Source organism: Delphinus delphis, chromosome 9 (genome assembly GCF_949987515.2).
Source record: "Delphinus delphis chromosome 9, mDelDel1.2, whole genome shotgun sequence".
Lineage (NCBI taxonomy): Eukaryota > Metazoa > Chordata > Mammalia > Artiodactyla > Delphinidae > Delphinus > Delphinus delphis.
The window spans coordinates 70,750,811-70,769,502 of NC_082691.1; the positions used below are offsets into that span (position 1 = coordinate 70,750,811).

Sequence of the window (18,692 nt, forward strand, 5' to 3'; positions counted from 1 at the left end):
GGCAGAGTGTCCCTTGAAGCCTTTGTTGATACTCTTGTCTAGCTGATTCATTGATTTTGCAAAGTAGAAAATGAGGAGGAATGGGTCACAGGTAATATGTTGGGGGGAGGTGTGTTTGGGTAGGATTAGGGACGGGAAACTTTGGAGCTTGGGGCTCTAGAGCAGGAGACCCTGGAGAGCTGGTGAGAAGTGTCAACTTCCCAATCCACCTTCCTCCCCACTTCAATATCAAGGTACTCTGTACTGTCCTGTCATCCTTCCTTCAATTTCAGGAGCAGATTTCTGATTTACCAAGGCTTAAATCACAAGTTTTAGGCATTCTCCAGCATTTTTGATCTTTCTTTCCACTGACATCTTCAAACAAGCACAGGTATTCCTCCTTCAAGAAAAACAAAACAAAAACAAAACCTGGTTTGACTCTCATTCTTTCTAAGTCATCACTCTATTTCTCTTCTTCCATTTACTGTTAAACTTGAATAAATGATCTGCACTTTTTTTTTTTTTCCTTTGCAGTACGCGGGCCTCTCACTGTTGTGGCCTCTCCCGTTGCGGAGCACAGGCTCCGGAAGCGCAGGCTCAGCGGCCATGGCTCACGGGCCCAGCCGCTCCGCGGCATGTGGGATCTTCCCAGACCAGGGCATGAACCCGTGTCCCCTGCATCGGCAGGCGGACTCTCAACCACTGCGCCACCAGGGAAACCCTGATCTGCACTTTTTATCTTCATTTTTCCACTACCTAAAACTCTTAATCCCTTGAAATCTGGCTTCTCCTTCTGTTTCTACTACAATACTTTACTAAAATATTCTTTTTCTCTCTCTTTTACAGAAAACAAACAGAACATTACATCAGAACGCTAACTGTCCCTGGTATTCCTTTCCTGTTCTTCCTTTTAATGAATAAAACTCTCCCGAGTTTTAGCTGGGCATATGGGTGCCCAACTAGAGACTACAATTCTCAGTCTTTTTTTGCAGCTGGATGTGAGTATTTGGCCATCAGCTGGGAGCAAATTCCTGCTTCTCTGAGAGCTAACTGTGCTGTCTTTCCTGTTTTGTTCTCACTCTTCCTTGGAAAAGCAGCCTTGGAAGTTGGTGGTCAAGTTGGCGGGGTTGGCATGTTGAGGGCAGCAGTACTGCTCCACCAGCCTGTGACAGATCACCTCTGGATCTCTACATGAGGCAGAAATAAACTTATACTGTATTTTAATCATTCTATTTGGGGGTCTTTTTTTGTTAAGCAGCTTAGCCTGTACTCTAATAAACTCCTTTTTCTTATTTAAAAAGTAATATGCAGGGCTTCCCTGGTGGCGCAGTGGTTGAGAGTCCACCTGCCGATGCAGGGGACACAGGTTCGTGCCCTGGTCCGGGAGGATCCCACATGCCGCAGAGCGGCTGGGCCCGTGAGCCATGGCCACTGAGCCTGTGCGTCCGGAGCCTGTGCTCCACAACGGGAGAGGCCACAGCAGTGAGAGGACCGCGTACCGCAAAAAAAAAAAAAAAAAAAAAAGTAATATGCATTCACTGTAGAAACTGAATGATAAGTAGAAAGAAGATGACCCAAAAATTCCTGTTGATCCTCCTCCTTTTCTGATTGATTATTCCCACAAGCCTATGCCTAATTGCCTTCCTTTCTTTCTTCCACCTACAATCTTGGGCATAGCCCAGCATTAAGTTCTCTACTCTCTTGTCTCTCTGTACTCTGTCACAGAGAATAGCTCATATAGTGATTGATTTAGTCATTAATTAGTTCATTCATTTCAAAAAATGTACTGAGGCCCTACATTCTGCTAAGTGCCAGGGACCTACATTCTGCTAAAAATTAACTAGACATGTCTCCTCCCCCCAAGAAGATCACCAGCTGGAGAGGAGAAGGAAAGGCAGATTATAAACAAATCCTTTGAACATAGTGTGCTGAGTACCTGATGGAGCTCTCCTGTGAGATTACAGAGGGCACCTGACCGGCTTGTTGGTGTGGAGGGCTGGGTATTGATGAAGGCCTCCAGGAGAAGGTGAGCCTGGTAAAGAAAGGTAAAGAAAGAAGGAGGGATGAGGAGAAAGGGAGATGATTCCAAGCTAAGAGGTCAGCGAGGAACCAAAAGCTTGGAAATGAAAACTTTCAAGGTGTTTGCAAGGAAGTATAGGCCACAAGGTGCTGATACTGTGAGAAGTTTTGCTGCAGGTGGAGAGATGCAGGTCATGGAGGCTTTGCTTGTCATGCTAAGGAGGCTTGGGCTTTCTTCTGAGGAGGCCTTACTGAAGGGTACTCAGCAGAACTGTGAAATTGTAGATCTACCTTTTAGATAGATGTTGTATTCTGGGTGGGTGGGTGAAGGATAGATTTCTGGGAGGTAAACAAAAGTGGAAACAGGGTACTGGTTAGCAGGCTATTTGCAGTGGAGTAGGTAAGAGGTGGTGATGGCTAGATCCAAGGTATTGGCAGGAAAAATTAAGAAGGAAATGAATCTGAGAAACATACAAGAAATAAAATGGCCATGGCGTGGTGACTGAAGAGAAAATAACAGGAAGGATCAAAGATGACTCCCACGTTTCTAGTGTGGGTGCTGGATAGATGGGGGTGACGGTGTTAGTGGCTTTAGCTGTCACCCCTGAGGTAGCTTATTGTGAAGGTGAGGGAGCTTAACCTTCAGGCCTCCTTGCAGGCATGGGCCCGTTCAAGGTCTCTGGGACTGGCCCTAGCAATTTGTATTCTTAAGTCTGTATTCGTTTTCTCAAAGAGGGCCCAGACCCTCTTTAAGCTGGTATTAACTTCAGTGCTGATTACCACTAGATTAATCCTCCAAAGAAAACCGTTGATGTCGTGTCATTCTTCTCAAAAGCTATTGTCACAGTGTCAATGACTTTTTGCCAACTTGACACTTTTACCTTGAGGTTGCCTTTTACTGAAATGCTCTCCAACAAGTGTTTATAGTTTCAGACATCCCTGTCTACCAAAGGGTCTTTGGCCCTTCAAGACCTATCTACTAGTAGAGCTGCTTTAGTTGCAATTACAGTTGATCTTTGAACAACACGGAGGTTAATCCGTGTATAATTTATAGTCAGTTCTCCGTATCCTCAGTTCCTCAGCATCTGCAGATTCAACCAACCACCAACCGTGTGGTATTTACTATTGAAGAATATCTGCATATAAGTGGACCCACGCAGTTAAATGCCCTTGTTCAAGGGCCAACTGTACTCTGTTGAACTTTGTTTACTACCAGTCTTCTTGCTTTAGTTTTATACCAGTTGTGGCTTTTCTACCTGAAATATGTGTCTAATCTCTGACTTGGCCTTTCAGTGGTGACTGGTGTCGACAATGTCTCATACCCACAGAAAGCCTCTGGCATAAGCAAACATCACTATATAGTGTGGCCCTGGTGGACATCCAACATGTGATGACACTTTAACATTCTGGTTTTTGATAATGTTGAGTCAAAGGCAGTTTGTACTCTAGAATGTTCACTCTGGGCTATAAACCCTTGAACATTAGTTATTCAATAGTTCTGATATCTGGAATATGACATGCAGTCATCTGCAGCCACAGAGCTGTCCTGGACCATCCTCTCATCTGAAAGAAGAGTTGTCTTCAGTGTTCGTTGCATTGCTGCCTGATGAGTAGGATTTTTCTGCTATCTGAATAGCTCCTACTCCGGGTACAAAAAATCTAATTCACTTCCTAAGCTTTTTCCCCATAATGTGCCTTCTGCTTCAATAGATTCTCACTCAGACACACCAAAATGGGACTCATAATATCGATTTATTATCTTAGCAATCTCGGTAAACAAGGCAGTCTCACCGTGTTCTTTTTCCTTCAGGGATAAGGCGGGCCTAGCATCTACCTAAAAAGAACATACTGTATGGCCTCATGTTACAAAAATTGCAGCTTGGTTAAAATTTCCACTGACAGTCCTTCAGTTTTTTTTTGTAAGGAGATAACTTATTATGGAGAAATGTTGTTCTATAAGTAAAATAAAGCTATAATGTTACTATTAGGAGACAGTTCTGAGCCCTAGAGCACAGTGCTGATGTTTCATACCGGATCTTTCTCACCTCCTCCTTCTCAGCGTCTTTGTACTCCTTCAGTCTCTCCATCTCCCTCTTATATGTTAGCAGATACAAATCAAAGTTGTGGTGAGGCTGACAGCACCTGCAGAGGCCCAAGGCCTTCCCTGGGACAAAGGGATTTGGGTCTGCCCACTGTAATTCTACAAAAGTAATTATGAACCAAGGAAAGTAAAACTTATGATTCTAAGTGACATAGAACAGATGCAACCTGGGGAAGGAGGAGGATTTGGGAGCCCAATTCTCTTTGGGGAAAATACTGTTTTCTATGTTGTAATTCTCTTCTGTTAGCACGAGCCTTCTGATCTCTGCAGCTTTGAAGGGTTCAGGGACGGGTATGCGTGGGTGGCTGAAGCAAAGCAGAAAAGGAAGCCTGGCAGCAGCCTGGGAAGGTGGTTGTGAGACGGGAGAGGTGACCTGCTGAGAGCTGGGACTCGCTCCCTGCCACTCCCGAGGGACAGACAGCAGCTGGTGCAGAGGTGGGAGTGGGCGAACAGCCCTCAAGGATTCTCAGAGGAACCTGAAAGGAGAACCTGGTAAAAGATAAAGTTCCTTTTTGTCACACGTGACATGAGCTCTAATCCTTGTTGCCCTTGGAAGACTAGAGAGGTCTTTGACATCTGGCCTGCCCAGGATAAACACTGCTGAGCCCATGTCCAGGAATGGGGCTATTTCCCACCTCCCATCCACACACACACTCACTCCTAGCTGCCTTTCATGCCACTTCTGTCTCTTCCAATGGGGGCTGCCCAAGCAGGAGGAGAAAACTAGAAGGTATTTTACATAAAGGGAGCAAGGAGGATATCAAAGACTCACATCACCTGTTTGCAGCTTGCTACCCCCCAGAAGTGGCCTTGGGCACTCATGTAGCCTGCTGTCTGAAATCAAGGATTCTCCCAGCATCCTGTTTCATATAGGTCAGCATCATGTTTCTCAGCTAATTGATAAGACAACCTCCAAAGGCCAGTGGGAGTGGAAGGGCTATTTCTCAGACCTCCTTCAGCTCAATGTTTTACATAATTAATCCTTGAGATGGATGGAACTTGTTAGGTTTATTTATTATTTCTTTCTTTTCTCCCTCTCTCTTCTCTCATCTTTCTTCTCCTCTTCCTCCCACCTTCTCTCTGCCCTCCCTTCTTTCCTTCTCGCATCGTTGGTCCTAGGAAGTTTTCTGCTCATTATCTTTCAAGCAGTGTTGCTGCTGTTCCTAGTGTTCCCTGCAGTGGCCAGACATCTGCTCCCATCATTAAAGGCTTAGAGGGCACAAAGGGAGCTGAGGAAGCTTAAGTCTAGGCTTCAAGGTTACTGCTTAGATCTTTTTGCCTAGAAATGATTATATGAAGACATAAAACGTTGTTTTAACTCTATGTCCTATTATATGTTTTGCATTAAGAATCTCAATATAGAGATATGTAAAATTCAAATTGTTAACTCAGCCTTGGACTTTTCCCTCCTCTTCGATCAGTAGTACTCCAATATGGTTTATGGAGTCTGCTTTCCTATCTTGGAGGACAAGAATGACATGCATCAATTTGGAATGTTTTAGGTGAGATCACCTAGGAGCCAGGTTACAGATGAAGTGTAATCATTTATCTTTAGACTCCCAGCTTTGATTTACCCGCCTTCCACCCAGTCCTCATATCTACGTAGTCCCATCTTGTACTAATGGGAGGGTAGTATCCAGGGCAGTAGGAAACTCCCTTGTCCTGACCTCCATAATCTGTGTTTCTATGCTATCTGTATTTGTGACAAAAGGCATAGGGGCTACCTCCGTTTGCCTAAATAGGTGGGAGAAGAAAGGTCACAGTTATGAAAGTCGTATTTGAAATAAAGAGAGAAAGGACAGGTATTCTGTCTGTTCATTATGCTCTTGTTGGAATCTCTTTTTACATGGAAATTCCAGTCATCTGTGATCTCAGATTCTTGGAAAGCAAGCACCTCCACGTTCTGTCCCTGATATAGATGTATTTATTCCTAAATATTTTATCCACCTTGGTGTTCTCCACATCCTTAGTGCTCCATAAATAGTTACTAAACGAATGATTCTTGCTGCCTGTATCAGTGTTGCATTGGGGGTGTGAGCACAATTTAATAGCAGAAGGCACTAGTCACTGGCCAGCCACGTAGCCATGTCCTCTTATCGCCTCTTCCTGTAATTACAGTTTGGTTTTATGTAATAACATGGATTCAATAAAATTTTCTCTTTTTTAGTAAGAGTATGTGATAAATACATGGGCGTGGGTGCTCATGGCATTTTTAATCCTATTTTTTCACATCCATTTGTTTTGACAATCAAAAATCAGTGTGGCTTACTATGTACCGGGCACAGTAACCATGACTGGCATTTTATATATACATTCTTTGTAATTCTTGCAATAGTGCTGTAAGGAATTACCGTCATTTTTCATTCATTCGTTGGTCCGTTCATCAACTGCTAGGTTCGCTGTTAGATGGTAAGGACACATCAGTCAATGAGACAGACAAAATCTAACATTCACAAGGCTTAGAAGCTGAGGCTTAGAGAAATGACTTGTAGTTAGGGGACACATTGAGTGACCAAGCTGGGATTCGAATCTATCTGATTACAAAACTCATGCTGCCTCCAAAACAGCGATAGTTAGTTACAAGGACCCTAAGTGCCAGTCCTGCACAGCCTCACTCGTTTTCAAACCTTCAGACCAATCTCATATGTTCGGTGTTATTATCTCCATTTTACAAATGAGGAAATGGGACTTGGAGAGGCTGAGTAACCTACTCATGATCTTGTAGCTGGTAGACAGCGGGGCCGTGATCTGGGTGCAGGGTGGCCCGGCTCCAGAGCCCATTCTGCTTCCACTTGACCATGCTGCTGCCCCATGTAGCAGAGAAGACCATGGTCCACAGGCCCTGCCCTGCTGGAGCTTACAGGACAACAGGCAAGAGAAGGTAAAAGACAATTACAGTACAAAGCAGAAAGGAATAAGGCCACAAGAAGAGTATAAACAAAGTGCTTTGGGGTTGAGGAGGGATTATTTTAGTCTAAGGAGTACTTGAAAACAGAGGACAGGGGAAGTGCTCTATGTGATAAATCTTCAGGGTATCATTTTTCAAGCAGGAAATAATCTGTTATTCTGAGTGAAAACATAATAAATAGAAGTTAGAATTATTTCACTTCCTTTTTTTTTTGGCCTAGTAAGTATATTCATTATATAAAATTTATTGAGTGGCTGACTGGGTATAAAACTGTAAGAAACATTTCAATTTCAGAGATATTAAATTGCTAAAAAATATGCATCTTAAAATCAATTAAATACAGTTTTTTTGTGTTTTGTTTTTAGTAAGAGTATGTCTTGGTCTATGTTCAAGGTATTTTAAGTAGAGAAAGTAGAAAAGAGTCATAATATATTTTCACTTTCATTGGGGTCCCCGCGGGACTGCTGTATACAGTTGTACAATTTGTGTACTATACAAAAGAACCCAGCTGAGGGGGTGAGAGGGGGCTGAAATCCAGTCTGCATTTCCCATGCCAAACAATGCTCCTCATTGCAAGACTGCCTCCCTCCCAAAAGGAAGGACATCTTGGTGCCTTTTTAAATTTTGTAGGAGTTAGAAAAGATTGTTTATGGGTTTGCAGTGACCCTGGGTCCCACAGCAAGAGCAATAGTAATGGTGCTGTAGCAGCCATGGTTGAAGTGTGGTGTTAAATATGACAGTTTTTTTATATGTCTACTGTAGACTTTAAAATACTGTAGGAGTTTATTAAATTCTAAATTAAATTTAAGATTAACTCAGTAATTAAGTAATGACTAACAACATTGTAGAATCTGTTAATGAAAAATTTTATTGAATCCATGTTATTACATAAAACCAAACTGTAATGTGGGATAGAATGAAATATTATAACTTTAAGTCTCAACTACACAGTATTTTTGCATATAATTTCAGGCATTTCACAGACCATCTAAATCCCATTTTGGACCTCAGATTAGCATACCTATATTATGGTACAGAATGATTCAAAAAAGAATTGACAATATAATGTATTTATGTGTTTGTAGTATTTGTTTATAACAAATATAAACATGTGGTCAAAACCTAATACTTTCCCTATGGCTAGACACTTAAAAGGTCACCCACATGACGTCTATTTACTGGGTACTGAGTAGTCCATTTTGGAAGTGTTTAATTCTTTTTGAATCACCCTGTGTCATTTAACAGCTTCCTCTGGGAGGGTTTAAATGGCAACTCAGCACTCCGGGTTCTGGGTGCTCGTGTGCCATGAATACATATTTACTGTGGCTCACTTTGCAGGGTGCCTTTCATAGGTTGGGTTAATGGTGGACAGAATAATGCTTTAGCAGATGACAATAATTTTCCTTTAGATTTCAATGAGTGATGGTGCCATTACCCCCCACTACAACGCTCCCTCAAGGTCAGATCCACAGATCCAGAGTGTCTCTGAAAGGTTCAGAGTTGTCACAGGGACCATGAAATTACGAGCTACTCCAGGGCTCATTCTCATAGAACGGGAAGTTTTCCTGGACAATGAGTCAATATTAAAGCATGGCTCCCTTATTGGACCAGCCAGTGTGCGACTGTAAAACACGCCTCTGGCAGTGTGGTTATCGTCACTAGCCAGAGGCTGTCTTCCACATCACAGGCTATGTCATGAAACTGTCATGTTAAGTGTTTGTTTTCCTTGTCACATGTCACCTTTAAGAAATGTTTCATTGGAGAGTTTGCTGAGAAGAGACTGGCTTGGGATTTTTATCATGAGCCAGATGAAATCTGCTGCAGGTGGATGGGGTGGGGGACCACTAACTAGTTTACTAGTTGAAAATGCTCCGTGATCTGACTGCAGCCACATACGTGAGCTGTATCAGCGAGTATAAATTAAAGCTGACCTTAACAGCAATATACTTATCTGGTCAATTTAGAGAATAGCTCTTTATAAAGTTTTAACTGACTCTTATTAATATGAACATTCATACTTGAATATGTCATTAATATTGAAATGTTTTATTTATTTTACTCTCTATCAATGTTTTTCTTTTTGAAGGTATCAAATAATGGTGACTGATTAAAGTAGACACTATTTCCTTAAATTTTTCCTTTGTAAAAAAAAAGGGGGGAGGGGCTTCCCTGGTGGCGCAGTGGTTGAGAGTCCGCATGCCGATGCAGGGGACACGGGTTCGTGCCCCGGTCCGGGAAGATCCCACATGCCGTGGAGCGGCTGGGCCCGTGAGCCATGGCCGCTGAGCCTGCGCGTCCGGAGCCTGCGCTCCACAACGGGAGAGGCCACGGCAGTGAGAGGCCCGCGGACCGAAAAAAAAAAAGGGGAATATTTGTTCAAAGAAGACATGTTTTAATCATGAATGACATTCATGAATGACATCATGAATGCAAGAAATGCAGTATGAGATCACCAGGACACTTGCCAAGCATTTTGCTTCACCACCTAGAGCAGCAGGGATGAAAGTGATTGCAGGGGGGGATTTGTGCTGGGGATATTCACTATCAATGATTCAGTGGGTGGCTGTTTTCCTTGCCTTATACATAGAGGATCCATAAATATGTATTGACATTTTATTCATTCAAAAATATCTGGTGAGTGCCTCATCTGTGTCAGTCATGGAGATGGGTGGTTGGGATACAAAGATGAATAAGGCAGAGCCTCTGTGTGCTGAGTCTTGAGTCACCCGTGCTTCGCAAAAGAGGCAAAGAGTGATGTGGGAGCATGAAGAAGGGAGGGATCAGCTTTAGCTACAGGGTGGCCATGAAGTCTGGAAATGAAGATACCTTATTTCATCCTGTATTGTAATATAATACCAACAAACAATTTATTATGTATTTGCCTGTGTTTTTAGACTTGCTGGTTATCTGTAAGAAGGTCAGGAAAGACTTTAAAGAGAAGATACTTGATTTGGGTCTTGAATACCAAAAGAAGTTCACCAGGTTTGGGGAAAGGGCCTGGAAAGACATTCAATGTGATCGAAGGAAATGTATGTTTGGGGAACTGCAAGTGATCTTGTTTAGCTGGAGTGTAGAAGATAAGGCAGATTAGATGGGGAGGAGCCAGATTTCAGAGGTTTTGCAAACCTTGCTAAAGAGTGTGGATGTTATACTACAGGCAATCAGGAGCCAATGAAGTGTTATGAGCCAGGCAGTAACATGGTCATTCAATCAAAAAGCAATTTTCAGACCAGTGCTAGGCGCTGAGCTACAAGGATGAATTAGATATAAGAAACTCAAAGCCTACTAAAGAAAACGATAAACAAGTTAGTGCAATGGAAGTCATAGATTTTCTGAAATAGTATCATTATTATTATATTTATTGAGTATTTACTGTGTGCCAGACATACGTGCACAGTGCTGAGTGCTAAAATGCATTGTCTTATTTAATTCTCCCAATAACCCTAAAAACCACTATTGATTAGTGCCATTTTATAGAAGAGGAAACTGACGCACAGAAATTTGATACCTTGCCTCTGGTAAGTGGTGGAGCCAGGTTCAAATCCTAGTGGTCTGACTCCAGAAAATACACTTGTACCAATAAGGACTATGTTGTTTCCCCATGACAGAAATCTGTCTGATTTCTAAGAGCACTAGGGGCCACATTATCCATTCTGCAGAAACAGAGGTAGGGTTTGGAAAGTCTTCATGGAGATAGTCATGGGATGTGTCTTATGGAAGATCACTCTGTCAGCTTGGAGCTGGGCAAGACCAGAAGTGGGAATGTGAGTTAAGAGGCTAGGTAACAGTTGGTAGTATCAGTGGGAATGAGGGGAGAGGATAGAATCCAGAGATATTTTAGATGTGAAATGGTTTATTGTGCTGGAGGAGGTTAGGTTTCTGACTTGGATATAAAGGTGGATAGTAGAGCCGTTAACCATGATTCATAATACCAAAGGAGAAACAGGTGGGTGTGGGGTAGGGGTAGAGTAGATATGTACATTTTTAATTTGTTGAATCTGTGGAGCAATAAATATAAGTAATATATATATAAGTAATATATATAATATAAGTAAATATATAAAATAAAATTACTTAAAAATTACTTATAAAATTACTTATAAAATTACTTAAAAATTACTTATAAAATTACTTATATAAAATATAAGTAATATATAAATATAAGGGCAATAAATATAAGTAAAAGCCAGTGACTGGATATACAGTTCTAGAGTTTAGGAGAAATATCAAAGCTAGATATTATATTGGGTGTCACTTTGAAGATTTAAAAACTAATATATTAGTTAATTAAAGGTATCTCTCTAAATGTCAAATCATAACTATTGATTCTATCCAAAAAATTGGGTCAAATACAACAAATGGATAATACCACTAGAAAGCAAATAGTGAAGCTGGCAAAATGGACCACCCCATTTTAAAAAAAACATGTAGGCAGGTACTCTAGCTTCCGGAGCTGTGAAAAAATGGTATTGTACTGTGCGTAACTTTGGGTGGGCGAACACCAGGGATGGGGAGAAGGTGGATTAAGATATAAGAGGTAGAACTTCAAAGAACAAGAGTAGGGAAAGAACATTACTGAATGTTGCCTTAATCATATGGAAAGCACAAAAGTATAAAAGTTGTTGGTTTACTTCCTATTTTGAGAGTTCATTGATCAACATCCGGGGACAAAGGCAAATTTGCATGGATGCATGAATGGAAATAATTTGAGACTAGAAGATATCTCTTATACAAAAAAGACTAGGCTATGGAAATCAAGCCAACAAAAAAATACTCTTCGAAGAAATTACAGTTATGACCTATATATTTAGAATTAAATTAACCCCATTATCATGTGGGTAGAATACATTTTGTTCCCTTGGTCTTTAGAATATAGAGAGGGCATCATTGCTCACCCATCATGGCAGCCCTTGTTTAGAAGGAAAACTACCAGTCATGAATCATTAACCTAAGCATAATGAAAGTTAGCCACCTGGGATACCATTGACAGAAAAATTGATTCTTCTCATTGAAAGATGTTTCAGTTACAAAAATTCTGATGCCAATTAACAGCAACAAACGACCCTATTAAGAACCATTAAGGGAAATAAAAACTCTTAATTAGGAATGCCAAAGATGGAGAAAGAAAAGGATACTGGGAAAAAAGCCCACAAAACATTCGTGCATGATAATGGTGGAAGTGGAGGAAAGGAAATTCTCCAAAGAAAGTTTTAACGGGGTGTTCTTGGACAGAATTCTGTGGAGGCAGCATGAAGTGGCTAGTGGTGCTGTGTTGGTACATTCTAGGTACAAAACAGCAGATGACAGGAATGTGGATTTCAAAGACATTTCCTCTCTTAGAACATATGGGACTTTTAAGGGTTGCAGGGGAATAGTTGGGGGATTTTTTTTTTCAACTCACTTTTGAACACATAGAATGTTAGAAATTGTCAAATGCTACCACCTTTTTAAGGGGATTGTTAGATATAACAGTATCACTTGGGATACTTTCAGCCCCAAGTCACAGAAATCTCCAGTTAAAATTGACTTAACTATATAGGGCCTTCATTATCTCACAAAATGGGTGGTCTAGAGGTGGTAGGTGGTGCCGGTTGGTGAGTGATTGGGTGAGTGATACAAAAATCTCTTATGGGTTCTTTAATCCTTCCCTTTGGCCATTCCTGGTATTTTAGCTTTGTTTGCCCTCATGGTCACAAATGACAACATCCAGAGAAAGAGAAAACCATCTTTTCATTTGTATTTCTCTTGGAAAGGAGAAATCCTTCTGTAAAACCCCTCAACTCTTATACTTCATTGGCTAGAATTATGTTGCATGTCTAAGACTACACAAACCATTTGTAAGAGGAATCAATCATGGGATCAGTTATGACCCAATTCCTGGAGCTGAGGCCAGGTCCAGCTTTCCCTGAAGCACATGGCCACTCATAGCAGGTCGGAAATCTGGACAAAACTGGGGTTTTGTGAATGAAGAAGGAGGGTTGGATAGTTTTGGGGTAGGCAACCAATGGTGTCTGTTACAAATGAACTACAAAAGCCTTTCTTTTTTTTTTTTTTTTTATTTGTGGTACCCGGGCCTCTCACTGTTGTAGCCTCTCCCGTTGCAGAGCATAGGCTCCGGATGTGCAGGCTCAGCGGCCACGGCTCACGGGCCCAGCCGCTCCGCGGCATGTGGGATCTTCCCGGACCGGGTCACGAACCCGTGTCCCCTGCATCGGCAGGCGGACTCTCAACCACTGCGCCACCAGGGAAGCCCAAAAGCCTTTCTTGAATGGAATGAAAAAACATTTTTCATTAAATGTTTCTTACTAATAAAGTTTTTAGTCTTTAACTATGTGTTCAATGGCCAGTTTTCTCTTATTTTTAGTAAAATAATAAAAATGATAATTTTAGAACTATTTAATATAACTGTTTCAGTGTGATAAACCTGGTATGGTCACTTTAGTTTGGCTTAAGTTTTTTTTTTTTTTTTTTTTTTTTTTCCGGCCACACCGTACGACATGCCGGATCTTAGTTCCCTGATCAGGGATCCAACCCAAGTCCCCTTCAGGGGAAGCGCAGAGTCTTAGCCACTAGACCACCAGAGAAGTCCTAGTTTGGCTTAAGTTTTCTAAAATACCTTCTCAGAATTCTTTTGGCTGGGTTGGTTCACATTAATATCACTGATGATGGATGAAATTTGGCAGTTCTCTCATTCTCCATAATTAGGAAAAATGCTAACATGCCTCCAAAGTGTTGCAGAATCTGTTCCTACTTCCTACTGCGTTTCATTGGAGACTAAAAGATAGGCTTTGCAAGTCCCATTTGCAACTACTTGGACAGTTTTCTGGGTTTTCCAAAGATACTAGACTCAATAAAACAGGGGGAGCACTAAGAAGAATTATCAGTTACTCTGGCTTGCAAGAAATAGAAATCAACTGGACCTAGCTTAAGCATAAAGAAAGAGTTCGTTTTAATAACAGTTCAGGGGTGTCTCCTGGAACCCGAAGGCAGGAATTCAGTTGAGTGTTTGGAAGTTCTGCTGCCTGGAAGTGGAGGACCACTGGAAGCCGGGCTGTTCCGTCTCTTGTCTCTGCTTCTCACTATAGTCCTATTTTGTTCTTTTCTTCCTGCAAATACTTTCTTGTTTTATCATGTCTGTGGTGGGCAGATGAGAGCCACTTTTTATTCCTTGACATCACTTCTCATGTCTCTCAGTGTCTCTCAGACCCTCAGTGTCTCTCAGTTCTAATTCTGAATTCCCAGGCAAGAGAATCTGATTTACAAATGAGGAAACTGTGGCTTAAATGAAGCATCACCCAACTCAAGGAAGGCTCAAGGTGACCCAACTAGAAAGGCTTTTTTTTGGCCAAGTTCCCCCACCAGAGAGCAAAACTGCGCCCCCTGCAGTGGAAGCGGAATCTTAACCACTGGACCACCAAGGAAGTCCTGTTAAGGCATTTTGACTCTAGGTCTGTTTGGATCTTAAATGTGGTGACCTTCCAACAACATATGTGAACACCAGTGAGATTTTCAGGAGCAGTGCTTGATACCTTGTTGACTCAGTCCAGTCTTGTATTTGTAGGTGAGCCTGATTTGGAAGCTTGGTACAGTTCCTCTTCTCACTGCCTCTATCAACGCCCAGCCAAAAGATCTTCCCTTCCCATCATTAGAAGAGTCATTTCCTTCTTAACACAAGGAGTATCTCATCGTTATAGAGTACCTGACAGGTTCCAAAGACTACATGATGATCTCCTTTTATTTTACAACAGTCCAGTGATGTGGTTGGCTGGAATTATTTACTCCCATTTACAGATAAGGAAATGGAGGTTCACAGGGGCAAGGTGATTTGCTCTAGTAGAGAGGACTAAATTCCCTGGGGAGGTGGACTGGTTGCTTAGGAGTAGATGAAGGATCTTCTTGGTCATGTCACTGGGGGACCCAGGTGGGCTGACAGGGCAGGACAGCCACAAGCCACCTGGTGTTGAGCTTTCTTGCTAGACTGGGGACTTCTTGAGGCCAGATACCTTGTTCTCACTCATCTCTTTGTCCTCAGGTTCTAGCACAGTATTTGGTACATAGCAGACTCTTGCTGAATGTTTGTTGAAGGAATATGAGACTTTCCTAAAAATGATAACTTTTCAATATTGGAATGAACTGCCTTGAAAAGTTGGGTGATTCCTAGCACTGGCAGAGTTTAAGAAAAGATGGATAAATATCTGCTTGCTCATAATAAAGGCTAACATTTATTGAGCACTTGCTATGTGCTGGGCACTGGGTTAAGTGCTCTACATGTATTATTTCACGTATTCCTCACTCCATCCCCCAAAACAGTTTCTATTATTATCCTCATTGAAACCGAGGCACGGAGAGGCGAAGTGACTTGCTTAAGAATCCATTGCAAATTGTGTGGCCATGATTTGAACCCTAGAAGACTGAGTTACAGATCTGGATCCTAGTCATGTTGTCGAAGTGTTTCTAGATGAGGCAGGAGATTGAGGTAGATTAGCTCTCAAGTATTTTCAACTTTGAGATTCCCTGATGGTTTGGCCAGGAGATTGGTGCCAACACATACAGAGAAAGCAGGGAAGGAGAACTGGTTGTATAAGGATAGAGGGATCGGTAGAGAACAAGTTGATTTTGATTATGTTTGGTATGAAGTGTCAGAGGATATCCAAATGAAAAAAGTCCAACGGTATCTTTAGCTTGAAAGAAAGCTAATTCATACGTGTGCTGTTGCCATGAAAAGCTCTTTCAACACAGGAAGTCATAACTATTACTGCCTGGTTGTGCATATAATGGTAGTTACGGCTCACATTACTTTTCTAACAGAGCCTTATACTGTATTAGGGATAATACCATAGCTTTGTGAGATAAGCAACATTCTCTTTTTAGAAAAAGATAATTGAACTTACCCTTATTGTCTTTTATTTGTCAGAAATTTCATTAGATAAAGTGTATGCAATTTCAAAACTGAACACCACAAAGAAATATCTCCTAAATAAGAAAAAAGGCAAACAAAATATATTTTAAGGCTTAAGAGTTCTAACTAAATTTGCCACTGTATCCTTTCTTAAAAGAAACAAACAGGGACCTCAAATTTAGCATGTTGCATTATCACCATTCCTGACAATAAAACAAAACTTGCAAATGTTAAGAAAGCAATGTAACCAAAAACATAACAAGTGATAATCCATTTTTAAAAAAGTATTTGATTAACATTGCTATTTGATAATACAATTCTGCTACAGCCTTAGAAATATCAGAAAATTCTAAATCTGCTAGTCATCAGGCAGTCAACAACACTAGGGGCTGAGAGACACTGAAAAAAAGGAACAAGGCAAGATTTTGCCCAGATGGGCCTGTCCTAGCAGGACTTCATACATAACCCGTGACTCCTGGGAACACGCAGTCAGGTTCCCGTGTAGCCAAGGCCAGCCAGGGACAACCTTGAAATCAGAAGGGCCTGGGTTTTAATCACAGGCTCACTGTTTACCAATGGTATGACCTTGGGAAAGTTGCAAAACTTCTCTGAGCCCATTTCTTCATCCACAAAATGGAATGACTAATCCTTCCTTCATGGGGTGTTGTAAGAAGTACATGAGATGTGTGAAAAGAACCTAGAATGAAATGTTCTTAACACACAAGTACACACGTGTGCACGCACACACACAAGGGTGAGAGGAAACTTTTGGGGATGATGGATATGTTTACGGTATTGATTTGCTGATGGTTTCATGGGTATATACTTATATCCAAATTCATCAAATAGTATACATTAAACATGTACAGCTTTTTATATTTCAATCATACCTCAATAAAGTGGTTTAAAAAAAAATACCCTAGGGCTTCCCTGGTGGCGCAGTGGTTAAGAATCCGCCTGCCAATGCAGGGGACACAGGTTCAAGCCCTGGTCTGGGAAGATCCCACATGCCGCTGAGCAACTAAGCCTGTGCGCCACAACTACTGAGCCTGCGCTGTAGAGCCTGTGCTCCACAACAAGCAAAGCCACCACAATGAGAAGCCTGCGCACCGCATTAAAGAGTAGCCCCCACTCGCTACAACTAGAGAAAGCCCACGCGCAGCAACAAAGACCCAACACAGCCAATAAGTAAATAAATAAAAAATTTTTAAAAAATACCCTAGAATAGTACCAGCGACAGAGCAGGCTTTTGATAATTGTTGTCTCATTCATTCCCCCACCTTAGTTTCTTTGCCTTTAAGAAACTAAGATATAGAGGAGATTCACTCCCTCATTGAATTAAACAGTTAGTGTCTACCAGGGCCACCATGTACAGGTGCACAGGTTGCTCCCTGCTGAAGTGAGGGGGGTGCATTCCAGCCCACTAGCACTCGTCAAGCTGGGTGCCCTGGCTCTCTTTCTAATTTGCAGAAACGTGCTACGTGTGCTTGTAAAGCCCCGGCATCTGTTTCAGGGATAATAAATTTGAACTTTGCCCACTTTGTGACTGATGGGACACGGACAAGTAATCAAGGGTTATAATACATACAATTAATGCTATTCTAGGGAAGGTACTATAGGCACACAGAAGAGAGACACTTAAATGAGATGGGGTGAGGGATGGGATAATCAGAATCTGTGACTTAAAGCAGCGGTCCCCAGCCTTTTTGGCTTCAGGGACTGGTTTCGTGGAAGACAGTTTTTCCACAGACGGGTGGTGGTGGGGGAATAGGTCAGGCCGTCATGCGAGCGATGGGAAGCAGCAGATGAAGCTGCGCTCACTCGCCGCTGCTCGCCTCCTGCTGTGTGGCCCGGTTCCTAACAGGCGCAGACCAATATCGGTCCTCAGCCCGGGGGTTGGGGAACCCTGACTTAAAGGATGAGGGGGGAGATTGTGGACAATGTTTCAGGCAGAGCAGTGACATTCAATCATTTATCCATTTATTCATTCAGTAAACACAAATTGAATAGCTACCAACTTCCAATACTGAACTTGAAGAAAGAGCAGTAAATAAAACAAACAAAACCTCCTTTCTCATAATCTTAACATTCTGGTAGGGCAGAGAGACGATGATAATTGAACTAGAAAAATATTAGGTAGTGAGATGTGCTTTGGGATAATAACACAGGCAGGGTGGTGGTAGGTTGGGTGAGGGGGTATATGAGAGTGGAGGGTGGGACAGGCATTGCTAGGGAGCTGTCATTTAGGCTGAGATTTAAATGGCAACTGTAGAAAACTCAGCTGAAGATCTTATCAGGTGTGGGGAGGAGCTGTTACAAAAGTCTTAAGGGGGAATGAACTCTGTATTTTGAGTTGGCAAAGAAGATGCTTGAGGTGTGTTTGAATTGGCATGGGTGAGAAGAGGCTCCTGAGACGAGAAGGAGAGGTGGGCAGGTCCCAAACCTGTGTGAGCATGGTGACCTCACAGACCTTCGAGGCATCCAGTATCGCAGGAAGGAAGGGCCTTGTTGTTAGGCGATAAGAGGTGAGTCTAGAGAGACAGGCAGGAACCGGATGATGACAAGTCTTAAATGGAGAATCTGGGGCTTCCCTGGTGGCGCAGTGGTTAAGAGTCTGCCTGCCGATGCAGGGGACGCGGGTTTGTGCCCTGGTCCGGGAAGATCCCACATGCCGTGGAGCGGCTGGGCCCGTGAGCCATGGGCCCCTGAGCCTGTGCGTCCGGAGCCTGTGCTCCGCAATGGGAGAGGCCGCAACAGTGAGAGGCCCGCGTACCGAAAAAAAAAAA

At 42.2% G+C, this 18,692-nt stretch overlaps 1 protein-coding gene across 1 annotated transcript in view; it reads left to right on the plus strand.

The window, feature by feature from the left end:
• Positions 1–1,927: 1,927 nt before the first annotated feature.
• IFRD1 (interferon related developmental regulator 1) overlaps positions 1,928–18,692 on the plus strand; it is a 46,254-nt gene continuing 29,489 nt past the window's right edge. Inside the window, exon 1 of the mRNA XM_060020750.1 lies at positions 1,928–2,005. The gene's annotated coding sequence lies outside the window, so the exon portion shown is untranslated. The remainder of the gene's footprint in view (positions 2,006–18,692) is intronic.